Source organism: Perognathus longimembris, chromosome 2, assembly GCF_023159225.1.
Source record: "Perognathus longimembris pacificus isolate PPM17 chromosome 2, ASM2315922v1, whole genome shotgun sequence".
Lineage (NCBI taxonomy): Eukaryota > Metazoa > Chordata > Mammalia > Rodentia > Heteromyidae > Perognathus > Perognathus longimembris.
In genome coordinates, this window is record NC_063162.1 from 37,412,299 (window position 1) to 37,432,528 (window position 20,230).

Consider the following 20,230-nt stretch of genomic DNA (forward strand, 5'->3'; position numbering starts at 1 on the left):
TAAAGATAGAAACACATATACCAAAAGCTATGGGATACAGCAAAAGCAGCACTTTGTATACAATAAGTGCATATACCATATATGTCTATATACACACACCTATATATACATATACAGTAGAAAGAGTTCACACAATCCAACAATACTCCTCAAAGAACTAGAGCAAACAAATAAACCCAAAGTAGGAACCAAAAAATAAAGATCAGAGCAGAAAATAGTAAATTTTTAAACAAGAACAACAAAAGAAAGTATTTTTTAAAGATAAGCTAAATTGAAAAATCTGTAGCTAAAAAGGAAGAACTGAATAATTAAAATCAGAGATAAAACATAATACATATCATACAAATTGAAAAGGATCATAAGAGACTAATATGAACAATTATACACCAACGAACAATTATACACCAACAAACTGAATTACCTACAAGGAATGGATGAATTCCTACATATGCTCTCTACCAAGACTGGATAAGAAATAGAAAATCTGAGACTAATTACAATGTTGAAATTATAACAGTTAACGTAAAGTTCACCAGTAATGCTAAACACAGAACCTGATGGTTTCACTTCAATATTTTATTTTAAGAGCTAAAACCAGTTTTTCTCAAGCTAATCAAGAAAATTGAAAGCAGGATATTTCCAAAGTCTTTTTGGGGATGGAAGGAGGGTCAGTTACGGGGCTTGAGCTCAAGGATAGCACACAGCTAAAACTCTACCAATGTGAGCCCCACACAGCTAGCTCTACTTCCAGTTTTCAGGTAGTTAATTGGAGATAAGAGTCTCATGGACTTTCCTGTCTGGGCTGGCTTTGAACTAAGATTCTCAGATCTCTCAGCCTTATGAGTAGCTGGGATTATAGGCATGAGTCATCCACATCCAGTTCCCAAAGTCATTTTTATGAACTGAATGGTACGCTGATATCAAGCAGATCCTGATATAAATCAGGATCTCTAATGAACAAAGCTGCACAACTCCACCATAATCTAGGAAAACTGAGGGGATGTGTGGGGTTGGGAAAATGGGAGACGATTATGAAAGGGGTGACATTGATCAAGATGCACTGTACTCATAAGATAACATATTCAATTGAAACCCCTCTGTACAACTTAAAAGATAGTAAGAAAAATATCCACAAAGTACTTGGAAACAGAATTCCAAGATCCAGTAAACAGATAACACATTATGATTCTTTCTAGGATTAAAAGTATGGCTCAACTTGTACAAACCAACAAATTTTACATATTAAAAAGAAAAAATGTAATCTGGTCCTGCCATTTGAACACCTGAGCACCCTACCACTTAAGTCACAGCTCCACCTTGGGCTTTGTAATGATTAACTAGAGATAACAGTTTCATGAACTTTCATGCCTGGGCCGGCTTCCAGTTTCTGGCTCAATGTTTCTAGCTTGCTGATGCTCAAAAAGTGAAAAGAATTTTTTAAGTAAAGGTTTTATTTCCTTCTTTTCTTTTCTTTTCTTTCTTTCTTCCTTTTTCTCTCTTCTTTCTCTTTCTCCCTTCCTTCCTTCCTTCCTTCCTTCCTTCCTTCCTTCCTTCCTTCCTTCCTTCCTTCCTTCCTTCCTTCCTTCCTTCCTTCTTTCTTTCTTTCTTTCTTTCTTTCTTTCTTTCTTTCTTTCTCTCTCTCTCTCTCTCTCTCTCTCTCTCTTTCTTTCTTTTGGTGACACAGCTCCTTTTCCAGATTTTTGGTGGTTAATTGGAGATAAAAGAGTCTCACAGACTTTCCTGCCCAGACTGGCTTTGAACCATAATCCTCAGATCTCAGCCTCCTGAATAGCTAGGATTATAGGCATGATCCACTAGTGTGCGTACCTGAAAGTGAAAAGATTTTAAAATTACAATGTTTTGAATTGAATAAGTCCACCACCCACCCTTTATAAAGTTACCTAGTAGAAACAAGCTAGTACTATAATTTATACTTAGTTGTATCATCTGAATGTTGAGTGACACCCCCCAAAAGCTCATGTGTTGAAAAACTGGTCTGCAAGATAACAGTACTGGAAGGTAGCAGAACCTTTAAAAGGTGGGGCTTAGTGGGGATTCAGATCCATTGAGGCAAACTACAAGAGAGCCAGTCTAAATGAGCTTCAACTCAGGAGGAATTAAATATCTAGCTTTATTACTATTAGAGCTCCCCCTTGGCTAAACCAACTCTGAAGCCAGAAAATATACAGCCCTGTTGTCATTTAGTTCTTCTGTGACAAAAATGGGGAGGAGGGTGTAAGAAGATTGGTGGAGAAAGGACTGGTAGGAAGCTAGGAAGCTTCCCTCTGAGATTCTGGTGTGCACTGGCTGGTAAAGCAACATGAGATTAGGAGCTTTTGATTGATGGTGTTTACTAAAGCTTGAGAAAAACCTATAGATATTAAGTGTACAAATAAAAGTATTCTTGTCATACTCATGTGACATAGAGCAAAGGCCATAGTGAGAAAAATACCCAGGTCTCTAAAGATTTTTCCAGAAATGACTTGCTAAGCCATGCTAGCAAAGAATTCTGCTTTGTTTTGAGATTATTTTTTTCCTTCTTAGCAACTGTCAGCAGAACTGCCAACTATGCCCTTGAGACTAGCTTTACATAGTAATGCTGCCACTTGCCAATCAGAGCTTGCCAGTTGCCTCACCAAAGAGAATACAATGGAAACAAAACTCTCAACCTTCCCTTTGTTGTCTGGACACACTGGAAAACACACTTGGTCTCCAAGTGTGTTCCAAATTACAATTCTAGACTTTTTCTTATTCCCCCATGACTCCAAATAAACCCCTTTTTTTGGTTTAATGATTTGATTCTATCTTTATTTGGCTTTCACACATCAGCCAAGGGTATATAGCTAGAAGTGAAATTCTAGAACCATAACATCTGTGAAATTACCCTTACTTGGGAAAAAGTAAATGACCACATCTATTCGATCTATCACCTTTAGTATAGAAAACACAGGGATCTCTCTCAATAAATGCTTGACATTGTTCAACTTTTCAGTGTTTGCCAATCTAGTGAATAATGGAATTATTTTTGGTTGTTATAAGGAACATTTAGTTGACTTCCAGGAATAGTGAACATATATGCTCTTATATATGTCATTACAATATTCCCTTTATAAATCTTCCTTTATACTCTCTGCCTGATTTCTACTATATTGGTTTTACTTTAGTTTCTTTTTAATTTATTTTTTGTAAAGGTGATGTACAGAGAGATTACAGTTACATTTATGAGTACATTTCTTGTCGAACATTGTTATTTCCTCATTTTTCCACTTTTCCTCCCCCTAAACCTTCCCCCACACCCCACAAACTGTAATGTTCTTTTCCAACACAGTGTCTTGTGAGTATCGCTGCTTCATTGCTTTACCCTTTGTCCTTTGTTTCACCATTTTGCTATTCCCCTTCCCTTCCCTAAATCAGGCAAACATATATACAAGACACGCCATACCAAAATCAAAAAACAGTGATGACAAGGGATAAAGCAAAGGGGGGAAAAATGAAGGAAAAGAAGAAATAACTTCACACAGTACATTAAAACATTAAAAACAAAAAAAAAAACCTTCTTGTTTCCATATCTTGGAGTTCATTTTGATCATTTTATACCATCATATGTACATAGCTATTGAGCTTTTATGATCCTCTGCTAGGACTATTTTTATATATAATCTTATGCCTACTTTATATTCCAACACCTTTTCTTAGTCTATGCCTTACATTTTTTCATTGTGATTAGTGTTATTTTTTATGTTGGATTTGAAAGTTTTATACAATGACAATATTAATTTTTGATTTCTGCTTTATATGATTTGTTATGATCTTTCTTATAAGTTCACTTAATACATCTGATATTTAAATTATTTCCCCTAATGTAATATATCAAAGTATATTTAAAACTGTGCTTAGCTACATTCTTCGTGTGTTAACATTTATTAGATTTACTATTTATATGAAGGATCATTTTTTGGTCTATTTACTGTTGCTGTAATGGAGTATCTGAATCTGGGTGATATACACAGGAGAAATGTTCATTTTGCCTATGGTTCTGGAATCTGGGGGTCCAAGATAGGATGGATACATTTGATGATGATTTTGGGCTATTTCATGATATGGTAGAGGTCAAAAGAGCAAAGGGACATGTGTGGAGCAGACAAAACAGAAGGGTGCTACCATTTGCAATAATCTGCTCTTGCACTTCAGTTTCTTTGAAAATAGTGTTAATTCCTATTAATAGTCTCACCATCTCTTAAAGGCCATTATAGTGGGATTCAAACGTTCAACATGATTTCTTGGAATTACTGAAACTTTTCTCAAAGTCAACATAAAAATGAACTGATAAATAGTAAAATCTCGAAGGAAATACGATAGCATTGGAAATCTGTGGCTAAAAGAACACTGAACAAAAGGCAAAGAAAATAAGATCATTAGTTCAGTTTTAATGATGCAAAAAATTCTAAATGTAATAATGTCACTAGGTGTTATAGGAATAACCTAATATAAAGCAAGTTTCTAGCCAATCACTGAAGTGTCACGCATGTAATCCTAACTACTGAGGAGGCTGAGTTCTGAGGATCACAGTTTGAAGGCAACCTAGGCAGCAAAATCTATGAGACTTTTATCTCCAGTTAGCCACCCAAAAAAGCCAGAAGTGGAGCTGTGGCTCAAGTGATAGAATCCCAGTCTTGAGTAAAACTCAGGGGCAGCACCCAAGTCCTGAGTTCAAGTCCCAGGACCCTGTTCATGTCGCACACACACAAACCAAAAAAAAACCCAAACCAAAAAACAAATAACTACACATGAAACATGGTTTTAGCTTAGTCACTTTGTTAAAAATGAATCTGTTATTTTTTTTAAGTGTTAGAAAATAATTTTATTCTTTCTCTTTCTATTACAATTTCACATTGTAATATTATAAGAGAATGCTTCATAGATGCAGAAGAATATTTTTTGGGTTCAGGAACCTTAGGAATTTCGAGAAATGCCAAACTACTGTTTTTCCAAAAGTCTGTGATAATACGTCTTATGAAGAGTTTCATATTATTATGTTTATGAATAATAATTACTGTACTACTACTACTATTTTCTTTTTTTAGATTTATTTATTTTTTTATTGTCAAACTGATATACAGAGCGGTTACAGTTTCATATGTTAGGCACTGGAGGGACATACTTTTAAGAGATGCCAAGTAATATTAAGATAGTTATGAAATTGCTTGAAATGGCGGCCTGAGTACATGCATCTATCTTAAATACCCTCATAACTCTTCTGAAGAAGAGAAATAAACTAATTGAGAGCAGCCATCCAGTGTTGAACGCTATGAACTAGAGTTTGTGCTGTGACTTACATGGTGTAATCAGCCTCAGGCAGGTGGGCTGGGAAGCAAATTTATTCTGTTTTTACACTTCTGTACAGTGACTTCATGTGTGCCAATGGGAGAGAAGTCCAATCTAAGTCTGCTTGTTACCACCAGAGACATTGAAGCTTTAGAAACTGACACCAAGAGAGAAATAACTCCTTTCCTCCCAAGGCAGAGAAGGGAAGATAGAGACCGTGGACTGCCTTTATCCTAGTCTACTTTGAAGAAGATACCCCCTTCCCCCAGCTCTTCTCATTTTTAGTCACATGGAAGCAAGAAGCAAGAAAGATGAGAATGACTCCTGTCTGAGCTGACCTTTTATCTCTGGCTGTGTACATTGACATCATCTGGAGAACTGTTAAGACTATACCAACTTTATTTTTGAATACTAAGACAAAGTTACAATTCAAGATTTTCTTTATGCAGCTATTCACAAGTTTTTGTGGAACTATTATGTATGTGTGATTGATAGTGGTGCTTTTTGCCAACTTCTTAGAGAAAAGGATTGAGATAAAGGAGATAATTTGTAAATTATGTGGCCATAAGACTTAAGGTAATTAAAGACAATATTATGTGGAAAAAAAAGACTACTAAGGCCTGGGCTGCACCTCCAGAAATTGGTTCAATTACCCTTAAGTGAACCATGTTCAGCCAATATTTTAAATTTTCCTGAGGTAAATATTGGAGCAACCATTTAGAAGCTTCTTTTTCAGTATGCTACAGTAAGAAAGTAAACAAAACAAACACACAAAAATCCCTAGTAGATTGATTAGAACCCAGAACAGAAAAAGGATATTATAGAAAAACTTGTGAGATCTGACTAAGGTCTGGATTACAGTTAATCGTCATGTACCAAAGTTGGCCTTTGTGAATTGTTTTTGTCCCTTGAGTATATAACTAAATTAGGGTATTTATACTACTCTCTAGTGTGTGTATGTGGGGGGGGGGGCAGGGCACAGCAGAGTTGTGAAAAACATTGAATATTGTGGGTATTTAATTGTTCTTTGTTTTCTTGCTTTCCAGGATTCTTTTTTGCCCTCAGACACATTGTATTTAGAAAAAACATAAAACTCAAGATTAAACAAGTGGTGTCTTGTAGTGAAAACTGCTGATAGGTGATGCCTATTTCAGTAATTAAAGTTGATTCCAGATAAACACACTTCAGCAGCACATTATCCAACTTACTTAGCCAATGTCTCCTGGTCATGACATTAGTAAACATTCAATTCATATTAATTAGATATATGAGGTAATAGCTATGTATCTGCCAGTGGCTAGTGTGAGCAATTAGAAAAAAAGAAACAAACAACACATTTCTTATTTCTGAATCACAGATATTGCTTAAAAGCTAAATAGTGATATGGACTTTGCAACACAGAAAAGATATGCAGTTTGGCATATGGTAAAAAGGCACAATAATGTCCCATTTTTACTACTTCGACCAATCATTGTAATTATGTCCTCTATCATTGTGTAAAAAAAAAAAATGCTCCTGGAATGAGAAAAAAAAAAAGCTACTTTCAATCATCAAGGATTTTTAGCTTCCTGAGATGCTGAGGTATTTTCAGAAAGCACGAACGAATTTCTCTCTTTACACAGTCAACAACACACTTTTTTACAACTCAAAAATTCTTGCCATCCCCTGGGGGGGAATGTGGTAGGGCACTTAAAAAACTTATCTCTACAGCCAAACCCATCTTGGCAGATAATTTCATGGCTTCTGGTTTACAGAGGAGAAATAAGACTGAAAATATGTCAGAAAGGAAGGAGAAGGGAGAGTGGTGAGCAGAGTGGCCGGCTGGGAAGCAGGAAGAACTGCACAGTTCCAAGTGCAAAGTCTTCCTCTCCTAGAGACAGCAATGAAATTGGCCCTGGCCTAGGACATCTGCAAAATGTGAGGGCAAAAATGAGGGCAAACTGAGAAGACTTAGTTTGTTAACACTCGAAGGGAAATATTTTAGGAAAAGTTAACCAAAGAAAAAGTTATCTCAGATTTGTCATCCCTGAGGCCTTTCAGTTTGTTCTTCCAGCCAAGAAAATGAGGACTGAGACAAGGTAGGTTCATCATAAATTTAAGTGCCTGCAGGCAACCCACTCCCCAGATTCCCGAGCACATAGGCCAGAAGGTGGGAAGCTAGCCCCAGTGATGGTGAAGGTTAGGCAGGCATTCTCTCAGCCGTCCCTCCAGACTATGCATTGGGGGAAGACTCTTCCATATCTGGATTCTAATGGCAAAAACACCCTTTCATTTTCTGTGAAAATAGTCAAGAATAGTTCTGTATAAGCCAAAAAACTGACTTAAATGAAAGACTAACAGTCAAATGATTTTGTTAGCTGCATTAAAAAAACAAACTGATGGAATGTTGTATTTTCTGGGAATCCATTAAATCTAAGAACACACTGAAACCAGAATAAATTCAGAGAATGAAATTTCATTCTGTATAGAAGGGTAAAACTTTCATACCTGTAATCCTAGCTACTCAGGAGGCTGAGATCTGAGAGTATGGTTCAAAGCCAGCTTGAGCAGGAAAAGTGCATGAGACTCTTATCTCCAATTAACCACCAAAAAGAAATAAATAATAAAAATGCCAGAAATGGAGCTGTGGCTCAAGTGGTAGAGCACTATCCTTGAGATAAAATTTCATGGGCAGTGTTCAAGGCCCTGAGTTGAAGCCCCAGGACTGGCAAAACCTTCAACTTTTCAACTTCTTGATTCAACATCTCTCTTTATCTTTTTCTTTTATAGGCAACTTAGCATGTTCAAAGATTGCATCAAGTCACAATAAGGCTCCAATGCCACTCCAAATGTATAGTTTTTTTATTCATCAACAATTACTTACTGAAGGCCCGCTATATAGCAGGCACTGTGTGAGACTCTGGGGATCCTAGGACAAACAAGACAACAGCATTTCTGTATCCATCTCGGCTTGTAGTTACCTCCTGAGTAGCAACAGATTCTTCGGGACTAGCATGGATTTAGCTTTCATTTTAGAATCTATAAAAACCATAGCTCTGAATTTGTAGTAATGCATACCTAGAACATGGATCTAATCATGGGAGAGGACAGAGACAAGCACTGTACCTGGAGAAAGGCAGAAGTTGGTTTTTTTAAAAAGAGACAGATTTAAGCTTCTGTCCATCACCATGAAGAGCATAGAGGTCAAAATTGTGCAAATGGTCAGAATAAATCTATTAAGCATGACTAATCTCTGACATTTTAGGATGAGTTTATAGGTTCCTTTTTTAGTACATCCATTTTGGAGATTACTGCTCTTTTAACTAAAGTTGTGGGAGCTTATAAAATTATCCCACGAAGCTCTGTTTTTTAGACTAGAAAATCAAATCAGAATCCCTACTTTATTATAGAGTGGTTACATAGTGATGTAATATCTTATGTGGTTGGGCATAGTTTTGACCCTGAGTTGATTTCTCCCTTTTTATTCTTCACAATTAAGTAAAACTGGCTATTTCCTTGTATTTGGTAATGTTCATACCTGAGAAACTGGAAGGTAGAGCAATTGGCAGATTCAAATCATTCATCAGGAGGATGGTGAGGCTGCAATGCAACTCTTTTCTACTCTGAGATTCTATAAAAACCTTGATTTCATGTTGCCACAGAGCTTCAGTTTCCTATTCCTTAATAAGTAAGCATTGATATCCAAGCTACTTTAGTGGTTCAGATATGCCTGGTTGTTTATCAAATACCCTATGTGGGAAAACACATACACCAGTACATTCAACCCTTCCAGCAGCCTGGTTGGGAAGGATTTTACCCATACAACAACAAAGCATTAGTAATATGAAAACCTCAACGTAAGTTCAATGTAGGAATATTCATTTTAACAATTCAAGATAAACCCTCCCCCCCCACCCCCACCCCCAATCTACAAGACTGAGGTCAGGATGCATTTAAATTGGAACTTAGTGGCTGAAAGGGCCATGAGTAATTGGGGCCTCTGGTAACTAAATCACATAATCTCTGGTGACTACAACTTCAGCCAGAGCTGCCTGTGTTTCTCTCTATTGATTGGGTTGCTTGGACAGCATTTGACCCTTTGGGTTCCGGGAACAGGTGTAAGAACTACGATAGAAGCCAAAAGTTCAACAACAGTGAACTCCCAAAGCATGAAACTCTGGGTTCTCCAGTCCTCCACTGAAGACTCAGTGAGGAATAATGAGAAGCAGCTGTGTTATTTTCCTTTAATTTTTTTCAGATTTTAGGAACTCCTTATAAGTCACTTCTTTTGGAAAGTTATTGTGTATTAGGAAATACCTTTAATATGTTTTGTCACATCATATTTGAATATGGAATTTGAATTACATTTAAAAAATTCTTATTAAGCATGAAGACTGTTTTGCCTGGAGGCATCCATATGTAAGTTAAGCAAACCAGGCACTAGGCACCAGTTATTTCCTAACAAGCTAGAGGGATGCCCCAATACACAAGGGCACTCTGGGAAAGGAGCTAATTTTTATTAGGTCAATTGAGGATGGTAAACATTCCTCTGTGGGAGTGACAGAAAGGAAAACATGGTTCAAAAATTGTACTCATTACCTGATTCATGGAACTGTAATCCCTTGTATATCAACTCTACAATAGCAATATAAATTTTCTAGGCCAAAAATGTGGCTTAGTGGTAGAGTATTTGCCTAGCATGCGTGAAGCCCTATTCCTCTGCACCACATAAACAGAAAAAGCTAGAAGTGGCGCTGTGGCTCAAGTGGCAGAGTGCTAGACTTGAGCTAAAAGAAGCTAGGGACAGTGCTCAGGCCCTGAGTCCAAGCCCCCGGCCTGGCAAGAAACCAAACCAAACCAGAACAAAACAAAACCAATATAAATCTTCTAAAAAGATATATATATACATATGTATGTATATATATAAAAAAAAACATTGCCCGATTTGTAAGGAAATGGAAGGACTTGGAAAAATTATACTAACTGAAGTGAGACAGACACAAAGAAACATGGACTCTATGGTTTCCCTCATAGGGAATAATTAGCACAGGTTTAGGCTAGTCACAGCAGAGGATCACAAGAGCCTAATAGCTATGCCCTTATGAATGCATAAGATGATGCTAAGTGAAATGAACTCCATGTTATGGAAACGACTGTTATATCACTGTTGTAATTACTTTCAACATGCCATGTGAAACCGTAGCTTCTTTTCTTGATGATCCTCTTGTATCCCCTTCCTGTGGTTGTCCCCGTGCTATCACTTTATCTCATCTGAGTACCTTGGATATTGTACATACTGGTATTAGAACTAGGGAAGTGAAAGGAAATATCAAAATTGAGAGACAAAGGATAAAAAGACAAACGACTCCAAAAGCAATACTTGCAAAACCATTTCGTGTAAACCAACAGAACAACTCATGAGAGGAGAGGGGAAGGGGAGAGGGGGAGGGGGGAATGAGGGAGAAGGTAACAAGTAGTACAAGAAATGTACCCATGGCCTAACGTATGAAACTGTAAACCCTCTGTACATCACTTTGACAATAAATAAGTCATTATTATATTAAAAAACAAAACATTTCAGAAAGAAATTCCTCTGTTGACCTTCGATGATTTTTTATCTATGGGGAAGATTTAGACAAAAGTCTTATTTCCCCCTATGTGATTAGTAGAAGTGAGTTCAGAAACAGAAGAAAACAGCTCTCTTTTAAAAGGCCTGCTAGGCTGTGGTGTAGACAATACAATATCAAGTAGACTATTGAGGCACTGATCTGCATCCTGAATTCACACCTTGCATTAAATATTTGCAACATGGAAGGCATAATAATACAGAGATCAAACCCTCCACCCCTTCAAAAATCTCTTCTGCCATCTAAGAAGGAAATGAATCCTACTCTAGTATTTGCTATGAGTGAATTGTTGAGATCTTGTGCAGTTACCATGGAGATGGTAGATCTGGGAGGGGCAGACTATACTTTCCATTAGCACTGTAAAAATGACTCCATTAAGCACTACAGAATTGAATGAACTGTAATTTGGTAGAGGTACAAAGGCCTCCAATCTCTTTCACTGTTCTTCTTATGAAAAGCAACTCAAATAGTTATGTTAGAGTGAAATATAGAAATGCAAAGGTTTAGCAAAAACTAGAGCTTTTTAAGGCACCCTATTTCTTTAGAATTATAATATCAAATGATTATTGGAAGTTTAGGAAGATGAAATGGTTAGCCTTCCCCAACTGGTGAGATACCTTTTCAGGTTTTACTTTTGTTTTGTTTTGTTTTGTTTTTTGGCCAGTCCTGGGGCTTGGACTCAGGGCCTGAGCACTGCTCAAGGCTGTAGCACTCTGCCACTTGAGCCACAGCACCACTTCTGGCCGTTTTCTGTATTTGTGGTGCTGGGGAATTGAACCCAGGGCCTCATGTATACGAGGCAAGCACTCTTGCCACTAGGCCATATCCCCAGCCCTTTTCAGTTTTTTTCAATGAGAAAATATCATTTATTATCCATTACAAGTTATTCTGAAGCTCCAAGGTAAGCAGAAGACAAAAAAATTTCAGATTCTAGGTCACATTTGAATTGGCTAGGAAATAACATAGACAAAAACAGATGAGTTATTATAGAATTTGATATTTATTTCCAGCACTTGAAGTATGTCTCAACTTGTTACTGTTCTGACTGCACTTTTCATCAAAGGAACTGACATGTAAATTATACAACACAGTGATTTGAATATTAGAGACCTGAGACACACTTTTCCTCATTTGCTGAAGGGTAATGAGCTGTCTGTCACAAAGGAAAAGAACCCTGCCAGGGAAGGAGGAAACTAATGTTTTTAGTTGAAGTTATATTTGTTTTGCTTTCACATCTTCCATACTTGGGACACTATCTTGTCCTAGGAAACTTCCCTAGTTACTTTGAAGATGTAATTCTTTGACCTTTTCATCACCATTCCCTACCCTATACGTCTATGCAGTAAATCCCTAAATCCCAGTCAACCAGGTCTCTTTCTCCCTTTCTTTCTCTCCCTCTCTCTCTTCCTGTTCCTCTCATTCTCCCTTCCTCCCTCCCTATCTCTTCCTCTTCTTCTCCTTGTCCCTTCCTCCCCCTCTCTCCTGTGTCTCCCTTTCTCTATCCATGTCTTTCTCATATTGGGGGTTAATCTCAGGGCGTTTTGTATACTAAGCACATTCTCTACCACCGTACTGTCCCTGAGCTCCCATTGATGTCATTCTTGACTCAGTTTCTCATACTCTATGTTCAATACATCAGAAAGTCTACTTTTAACTATCCTAAGGGAGATGTACAAAGGGGTTTCTATTCATCATGTCAATTTACATGGACAATGTATCTTGATCAATGCCATTGATGAAGAAAATCTACTCTTAAAAAATCCAAAATTGGACCACTTTGCACTATATCTACCACTATTCTTTTGGTTCAAACTACCAGGATTATTGGACTAGCTTCCAAAGTATTTTTCATTCATCCCTTTCTCAGAAGCTAGAGAGACCCTGACATTTTCTGCTCAATCCCTCCAGGGTCTTTCCTGTCTTCTTCCACAGTAAAACAACTGAGCACCAAATTGAAACCATATGGAGTTTGAATATTCTTCCCTCTGTCTAATCCTGCACAACTCTCCTTTTGCTCATTGTTCTTGGCCTCTACCAAACATGCTGTTCCTCTACCTCAGTATCCCTACAGTTGTCTTGATGCCTTTCTCCAGATTTCAGCATTGCTGTCTCCTTCTTTCACTCAAGTCTCCTCTGCCAATTGACACTCCCTTAGAAAATCCTGTCTAAAATTGCAGCTCTTTGCTCTCTGTCACCCCTCCATACATCTTCTTCTCCATTCATCTTCCTTTCTTACTTCAATTTTCTTCTGAACATAACCACCTGTCAACCTGAGCATAACCACCTGTTGTCTTACAACCCCTATTCTCTATCTTTTCCCATTAGATAACTCTACACAAAACAGGGATTTCAGTGGGTTTTTGTTGTTGGGTTGGTTTTTGTTGTTTATCCCCAGTGCCTAGGACAGTAACTGGCACAGAGGAGAACAAACTCAGTGAGCACCTGTGAAATGGCCAAATGGATTTTAATAGGAAAGAGGAGGAATATCTAAAATGGAGGCTATGAAGTTTTATCAGGGCCTCAATGTGCTATTAGTAATTTGAAAACTAACTCTCATATCTCCTAATCTCAGAAAACCCAATACCTGGAAGCTGAGACACTACCTCCTCTTGTTCACACCCAGAATTCTGGTAAGAAAGTCCAGAACAGATCAGAATCTGGAATTGTTACTTAGGGCTGGATGCCGGTGGCTTGAATTTGTAATCCAAGCTAACTGGGAAGACTGAGAACAGGAGGCTTGTGGTTGGAGGCCAGCCCAGACAGAAAAGTTGGTGAAGCCATAGCTGTACTGAATCCATTGGCTGTTATCCTAAACCTAAAGGGGAGCATAAGATTGGGAGGATTATGGTTCCAGGATAGCCTGGGAAGAAAATTGTGTGAGACTCCATCTCCACAGGGGAAAGCTAGGCACAATGGCATGTGCTGTCATCCCATCCATGACAGAAAGCCTAAAATAGTCCAGGTAGGTACTTTGATGGGAACCAAGACTCAGTCTTAAAAATAACCAGCAAAACACATGACTCAGCAGTGGAGCATCCATCTTATAAATATGAATTCCTGAGTTCGAACCCCAGTGTCATCATTTTAATAAAGTAGGTTTGGAGTGAGGTCTTTGCTTCATCTCAAAACATAGTTTTGATGCAGGTGGTTTTTAGACCATGACTTGGGAAACAATGACCAGGACAGTACAGATTTTTAAAGCCATGCCTGGCTCATTTATGTATTTTATTTAACCTAGAATGTATCAACTTAAAAAGTGCTCAGGAAAGAGTACATTATCTATCAACATTTTAAAATTTAAATATCTCTATATTATGTCTGAATTTGTTCAGCTGGTTTAAAAAATACAATAAAGGAGCCAGGCACCAGTGGCTTACGCCTGTAATCCTAGCTACTCAGGAGGCTGAAATCTGAGGATCACGGTTCAAAGCCAGCCCAGGCAGGAAACTCCATGAGACTTTATCTCCAATTAATTACAGAAAAAGCCAGAAGTGGTACTGTGACTCAAGTGGTAGAGGATTGGCCTTGAGCAAACAGGAGCCCAGGAACAGCACCTAGGCCCAGAGTTCAAGCCTCAGGACAGACAAAATAAAATAAAATAAAATAAGAAGAATGTCTTATGGTAACAAAGAGTTATTTCTTACAGTTCTAGATGCTGAGCAGCTCAAGATCAAGGAGCCAACAGATCTGATGTCTGTTCTTTCACATGACATAGGGATGGAGCTTTTCTAAGGCCTTTTGTTTTATTAGACCACAAAACCCACTTTCGAAAACAAAAGTTTCCATGATCTAATCACTTCCCAAAGGCCTTACTGGGTAACATCACTGCATTATAGAGTACAAGAGCTAAAATCCCCTTAGTCTGTAGCAGTATCCTTATTTGCATATTTCCATTCTGATTTGACAACTTGGCAATAACTTCCCTAGATACAATTATTGGCAGGAGTCAGGAGGCAGCTATTTCTTTAAAAATAAAACAACACCTGTTTCAGGTTACCACAGTCCTCACCCTCCTTATTATGTCCTGACAATGCATTCATCCATTTACTCTTACAGCACCAAAGGCAGTCAACCGTTTGGCTTTGGCCTCAGTGTTCTGACCAGTCCTGGGCTAGTGGCAGCCTCCTGTCAGCACAGCCCTATATATACCTTGACACTCAAAATGCTGTCTGCTAGAAGCTGGAAATATCAGCACAGAATACACATAGACCAATTCTGTGAGGGGCCATGAGGTTATTTTGCTGATGATCTTGTTCTAGACTTCTGTTTGGCAGTTTTATCGGTAAGAGTAATTAGGTCAGGGCTGGGAATATGGCCTAGTGGTATAGTGCTTACCTCACATACATGAAGCCTTGGGTTCTATTTCTCAGCATCACATATATAGAAAAAACCAGAAGTGTCACTGTGGCTCAAGTGGTAGAGTGCTAGCCTTGAGCAAAAAGAAGCCAGGGACAGTGCTTAGGCCCTAAGTTCAAGCTCCAGGACTGGCAAAAAAACGTAATTAGGTCAATATTAAGATGAGTCCATTTGAATTTTTCACAATTCAAATTTAAAATGAAGCAGGATCAATCCTAAACTCCACAGAAGGCCCTGCTCGGCTCACTAACAGACCACCAGAAAATGTGAGACTCTTGCTCTTGAGGTACCTGCCCTTAGATCCAATGCCTGCTCTCTCCTGGGATCCTTTCATTATCAGCTGGGCTGTGAAGTTTTGGTTGTGAGAGCAGGTTTGGTGCTCAAACTTAATACAATATTGTCCCCAGTAAACTTGTCTCAATTTCTGCAAGTGTGGGTTAAAAAATGCAGTCACTCTTTGGACACCTCAGTAACAAACTGTACACAATGCCAGTCTTGAGAGAAGTTCCCTTAAACTGAGCGAGAGGCAGCTGGGTGACAATAAGAGACACAACCCTGTCAATGAAGGCCCATGAATAGAACTTGTGACTCAGCAGTTACCCAGTAGGTACTGATGTTAAACAGGACTTTGAGTCAGATGCCAAGCAAATGTAATAAAGGCATTGGGGACCTTGCTAAAGGAAGGAAGGGGACTTTAGATTTTGCTGATTATAATTGACAAGAGACTTAGTCAAATATATTTACTACTGTTCTCATTACCCCCAGCTTCTAAGGCAGAGGGAGCAGGGACTAGTTAGCTGCTCTGTAGCATCCAAGGTAAAACCACAATGTCTGCCCCATCATTGTTACAGGAGTCTTGAAAATACTGATGTAGTCCAAACCCAGTCACCATATTAAAATGTTTATATACTTTTCACCATCTAAATGTTAACCAATTTGTAAGTAGATGACATTCTTATACTATTACTGGTTACAAAAGGAGCTGAACAATTGAGTAGCAGTCAATATAAAGAAAGAGCACTCCTGGCAAACTATCTGAGGATGGATAACTAGTCGTCCTACTTTACACAGAAGTAAATTGGCTTTGCATTCCAAACACCTTGGAAAAACAACCTCTTCAACACCTGGAGAATACAGCCTTCAGCACTTCACTAGCTCAGTTTTCTCATCAGTAAAGGAATGGTGATAATGTAAGCACAAATGAAAAATGATGTTAAAAGGTGCCTTGTTAGCATGGTAGATAGCATGTCAATCTTACAAAGGTAATAAAAAATAATCTAACCTGGATTGACTCCTTAAGGATTAGTTGAAGAGTCAGCGGTTTGGTTTTAAGTGATTCCAACACAAAGCATATCATAGAGAATCAATCAGAGAAAGGAAAGAAGCCTTACGATTTTTCTAATCCTACTGTCTTAGAGAAGCACAAAGCATTTTATTTCCTTCTTCCCCTCCTTCTCCCTCCCCCATTTTTCCCTTCCTCTCTTCTCTCCTACCCTCTCTTTTCTTCTCTTCCCTTCACTTTCTTTCCCTTCTTTTCCATTTTGGTGGTACTAGAGTTTGAATTTTGAGTCTTGTGCGTACAACTTAAGCCGCACCTCTAGCCCTTTTTTCTCTGGTTAACTTCATAGGGTCCCTCTTTTTTCCTGGACCTTCCTGGAACATGATCGTGCTTTTTTACACTTCCTGACATAGCTAAGATGACATGTGTGTGGCCACCATATCCAGCCCTTTTCTGTTGGGATAAAATCTTTTTGTTTTTTTTTTGGTGGGGTAAAATCTTGTGAACTTTTTTGCCTAAGTTGGTCTAGAACTGCAATGTTCCCAGGGTCAGACTCCTGCATAGCTGGGATGAAAAACGCATGACCATACCTATCTGTTAGTTGAGAAAGAGGTATCATGGTCATTTTGCCTAGGATAGCCACAAACTGTGATCCTCAAGATCTCCAACACCTAAGTAGCTAGGTTACAGGTATGGGACACTGGCAGGTGGTGAAAATTTTAGATAAGAGATTGCCTAGTCTTTGCCTCAAATTGTCATTTCCATTGACAATATCATCATTGTTTGAGTGCTATGAGTGAATGTTTACTTTATTATTTAATGCTCACTATGAACCTATGACATGGTTACTACCATTTATGATCCCTATGTTTATAAACAAGGACCTAGGTGCTCAGGATTTTCTGTAACTTTCCTAAGGCTGCACTGCTGGTCTTGACCCTTGACCTTCTCACTGCCATGCTATGTTGTCTTCCCAAGTGCAGACTTTATGAATACCAGCCTTGCTGTCCAGTCATGTACTTCTCTTTTCTAAATAAAAGTCAGGCAAATGGTGCACACATATCTGCCAGGCATCCAAAAACTCTACCAAAGTAGTCACAAAACAAAAACAAAAATCATACCTGACTCATCAGCCTTCTGTTCCCATGGCCTATCAAATCCAGAAATTCAAACAGTTTAAAGACTCCTGGCCTTTTCGGTGATGAAGTGCAATAGAGAACCCATTCTGACATCTTTATTCCAGCTATCTTGGCCTGAAATCCTTCATTATAAGCTGAGAAGCTATCTTGAAATTTGCAGTTGTATAATTCCTACTTGGGTTTAGTAACTGTTTTTTTTGTAGATGTACCGTGAGAAGCTGAACTTGGAAATTGGAGGGGGGTGCACAGACTGAACCTGGCAGTGCCCCTGGGGCTGTTACAAGCATCTATTCTAGGAGTTAAATTAGTGTGGAGGGCCTGGTGACTATATTTGTCAAAGCTGTTGCTGGCACACAGGCAATGTGGGCACTGGAGGGCAGACAGGTTGCTGTGCTTTCTGCTTCAGGGGTTCAGATAAATCATCAACAGAGGTGATGGTCTCATGCTTTGGGTCAAACACATCTGGCTTATACCAACACTGTGAATGCTGTAAACATTCTCAAGATTATTGAGGCCCTGAGAAAGAAGGAGACATAAAAACACGAAGACTTAGTTTGCCAGCAATGATAGCAACAAAAGGGATAGTTGGGTGATATGAGGGGGAACTATTCTGGTTTGTAGCCAGTTATAAATGAGAGATTCACAATAAAGTACAATTTACAACTCCACAATAAGATAATGAGTTAAGCATGTTGGCAATGGGGTTGGGGGGAGAGTTGTGGAGTGTTTTAATTCCTCCTTGTGTCTATCATCATGTTTTTATTTGATTTTTAAGGCTCAGCTAAAGTTCACTTAAATGTTCTGTTTGCATCAATTGCACCTTACAATGAGCTCTGACAGGAAATCATTGTCCTTGGTTCTGAGAGGAACAGGTGAGGAACCTCACACCCACTGGGCCTACCCAACGAGCATTTTTCTCAACTTGCCTAAGGTTTATATAACTCTATCAGCATGTCTACATCAGCCATATGTTTGTAAATGTGCCTTCCTTAATGAGTATTTCTGTCAGTTCAGCACAGCTCTTGTTCAAAATACTGTCCTTTGCTATCTCAGGCAACAGTTTATGAAAGGGAGATTTTTCCATTTTAGTTTATTTGTGTTTTGATGGTACTGGATTCTGATCTCAGGGTCTTATGTTTTCTAGAAAAGTGCTCTCCAACCTGAATTAGTATCCCAACCTTTTTTTTTTTTTTTTTTTTTTTGCTTTTTTCAGTTAGGGTCTTGTACTTGTGGCCAGGACTAGTCCTGGACTATGATTCTTCTATCGATGTTTACCAAATACCGGGGGTTACAGGTCTATGCACCTATGCTCAGTTTGTTTACTGAGATGGGATCTCATTAGTACTTTGCACAGGCAGGCCTTAAATTGTACACAATCCTCCTGATCTCTGACTCTTTAGTAGCTGGGATTATAAGTACAGGCTGCTACATCTAGCTTACACTATCTTTTTGAATGAAAATGCCTATTTTGATATATTTAACGTTATGGATAATAAAATCCTATTCAATTCTTGATAGCTATTATAACACTTAAAATTTTATAAGATAAGTTGTTTACCAGCCCAAATTACTGAAGAATATCATTGGCTTTTCTTCTTAAATGTGTTTAGAATGAATTGTAAGCTGGTATTTTCTTCCTTCTTTGGCCTTTCTGATTTTAGCCCCAGAGAGAGTGTCACATAGGGTGTGGTGCTCAGTAGGAAAGACAGTGCTGGGGAGAATGTTGGATAAAAGGAAAGATTATGATTACTGAATGTGCTACTGTGTAGGATGAACTTACATTAATTATATTGCCTACTCCTTCTTTGCTTGAATTATGTCTGCCTTGAGCTCTGAGATGGTTGGTGTTTATCTTCATTAATCTGTTTCTCTTTCTCTCTCTCCCTTCCATCTCTCCGTGTGTGTGTGTGTGTGTGTGTGTGTGTGTGTGTGTATGTGTGTGTCTGTCTGTCTGTCTGTCTGTCTCTCCGAAATAAAATATCTGAAGAAGGCAAAGATGAGAAATAGGAATGGGAAGATTGTCCTTGCATGCTATTCTGTGTTATAATTGTAGAAACAGATATGGGAGAAGAGTCTCCTATTTTCTGTTGACTCTAACTAAATCTTGGCTGGTATATAATTAATATGGAGATGATTTAATTTATTTTGAAGGAATGAAGTTGTGGTGTGGTAACCAGGCATATTTTGTAGGTCTACATTTGGCCAGAGTTCCAAGTATAAAGTCATGAGTGTTTCTGTTTGCTTCCTCTTAATTTCTTCTTTCTACTTTGTCTTTTTCTTCAAGGTTCTCCCGACCAAGTCCTATACTTTGAAGTCCTATACTTTGAAAGGAGCTGACATTAGGTATTTAAACTTTAATGGAATTTAGAGTCTCTGGGTTAGCATTTATGAGTACTTGAACCTCATCTCTCATATTGTATTGAAAGATAGTCATCTGAGAAAGCATTTAGGAAAAGATGAGAGACACAAATCAAATCATAAGTGATGAAATTTGAGCAACTCTCCCAAGATGCTGTGTTGGCTAA

At 38.3% G+C, this 20,230-nt stretch overlaps 1 long non-coding RNA gene across 1 annotated transcript; it reads left to right on the forward strand.

Moving 5' to 3' along the window:
• Positions 1-5,743: 5,743 nt before the first annotated feature.
• Positions 5,744-19,875, forward strand: LOC125346339. The gene is made up of 3 exons (XR_007209906.1): positions 5,744-5,921; positions 6,187-6,192; positions 19,865-19,875. It is a non-coding gene; the product is annotated as an uncharacterized LOC125346339 (long non-coding RNA).
• Positions 19,876-20,230: the final 355 nt, after the last annotated feature.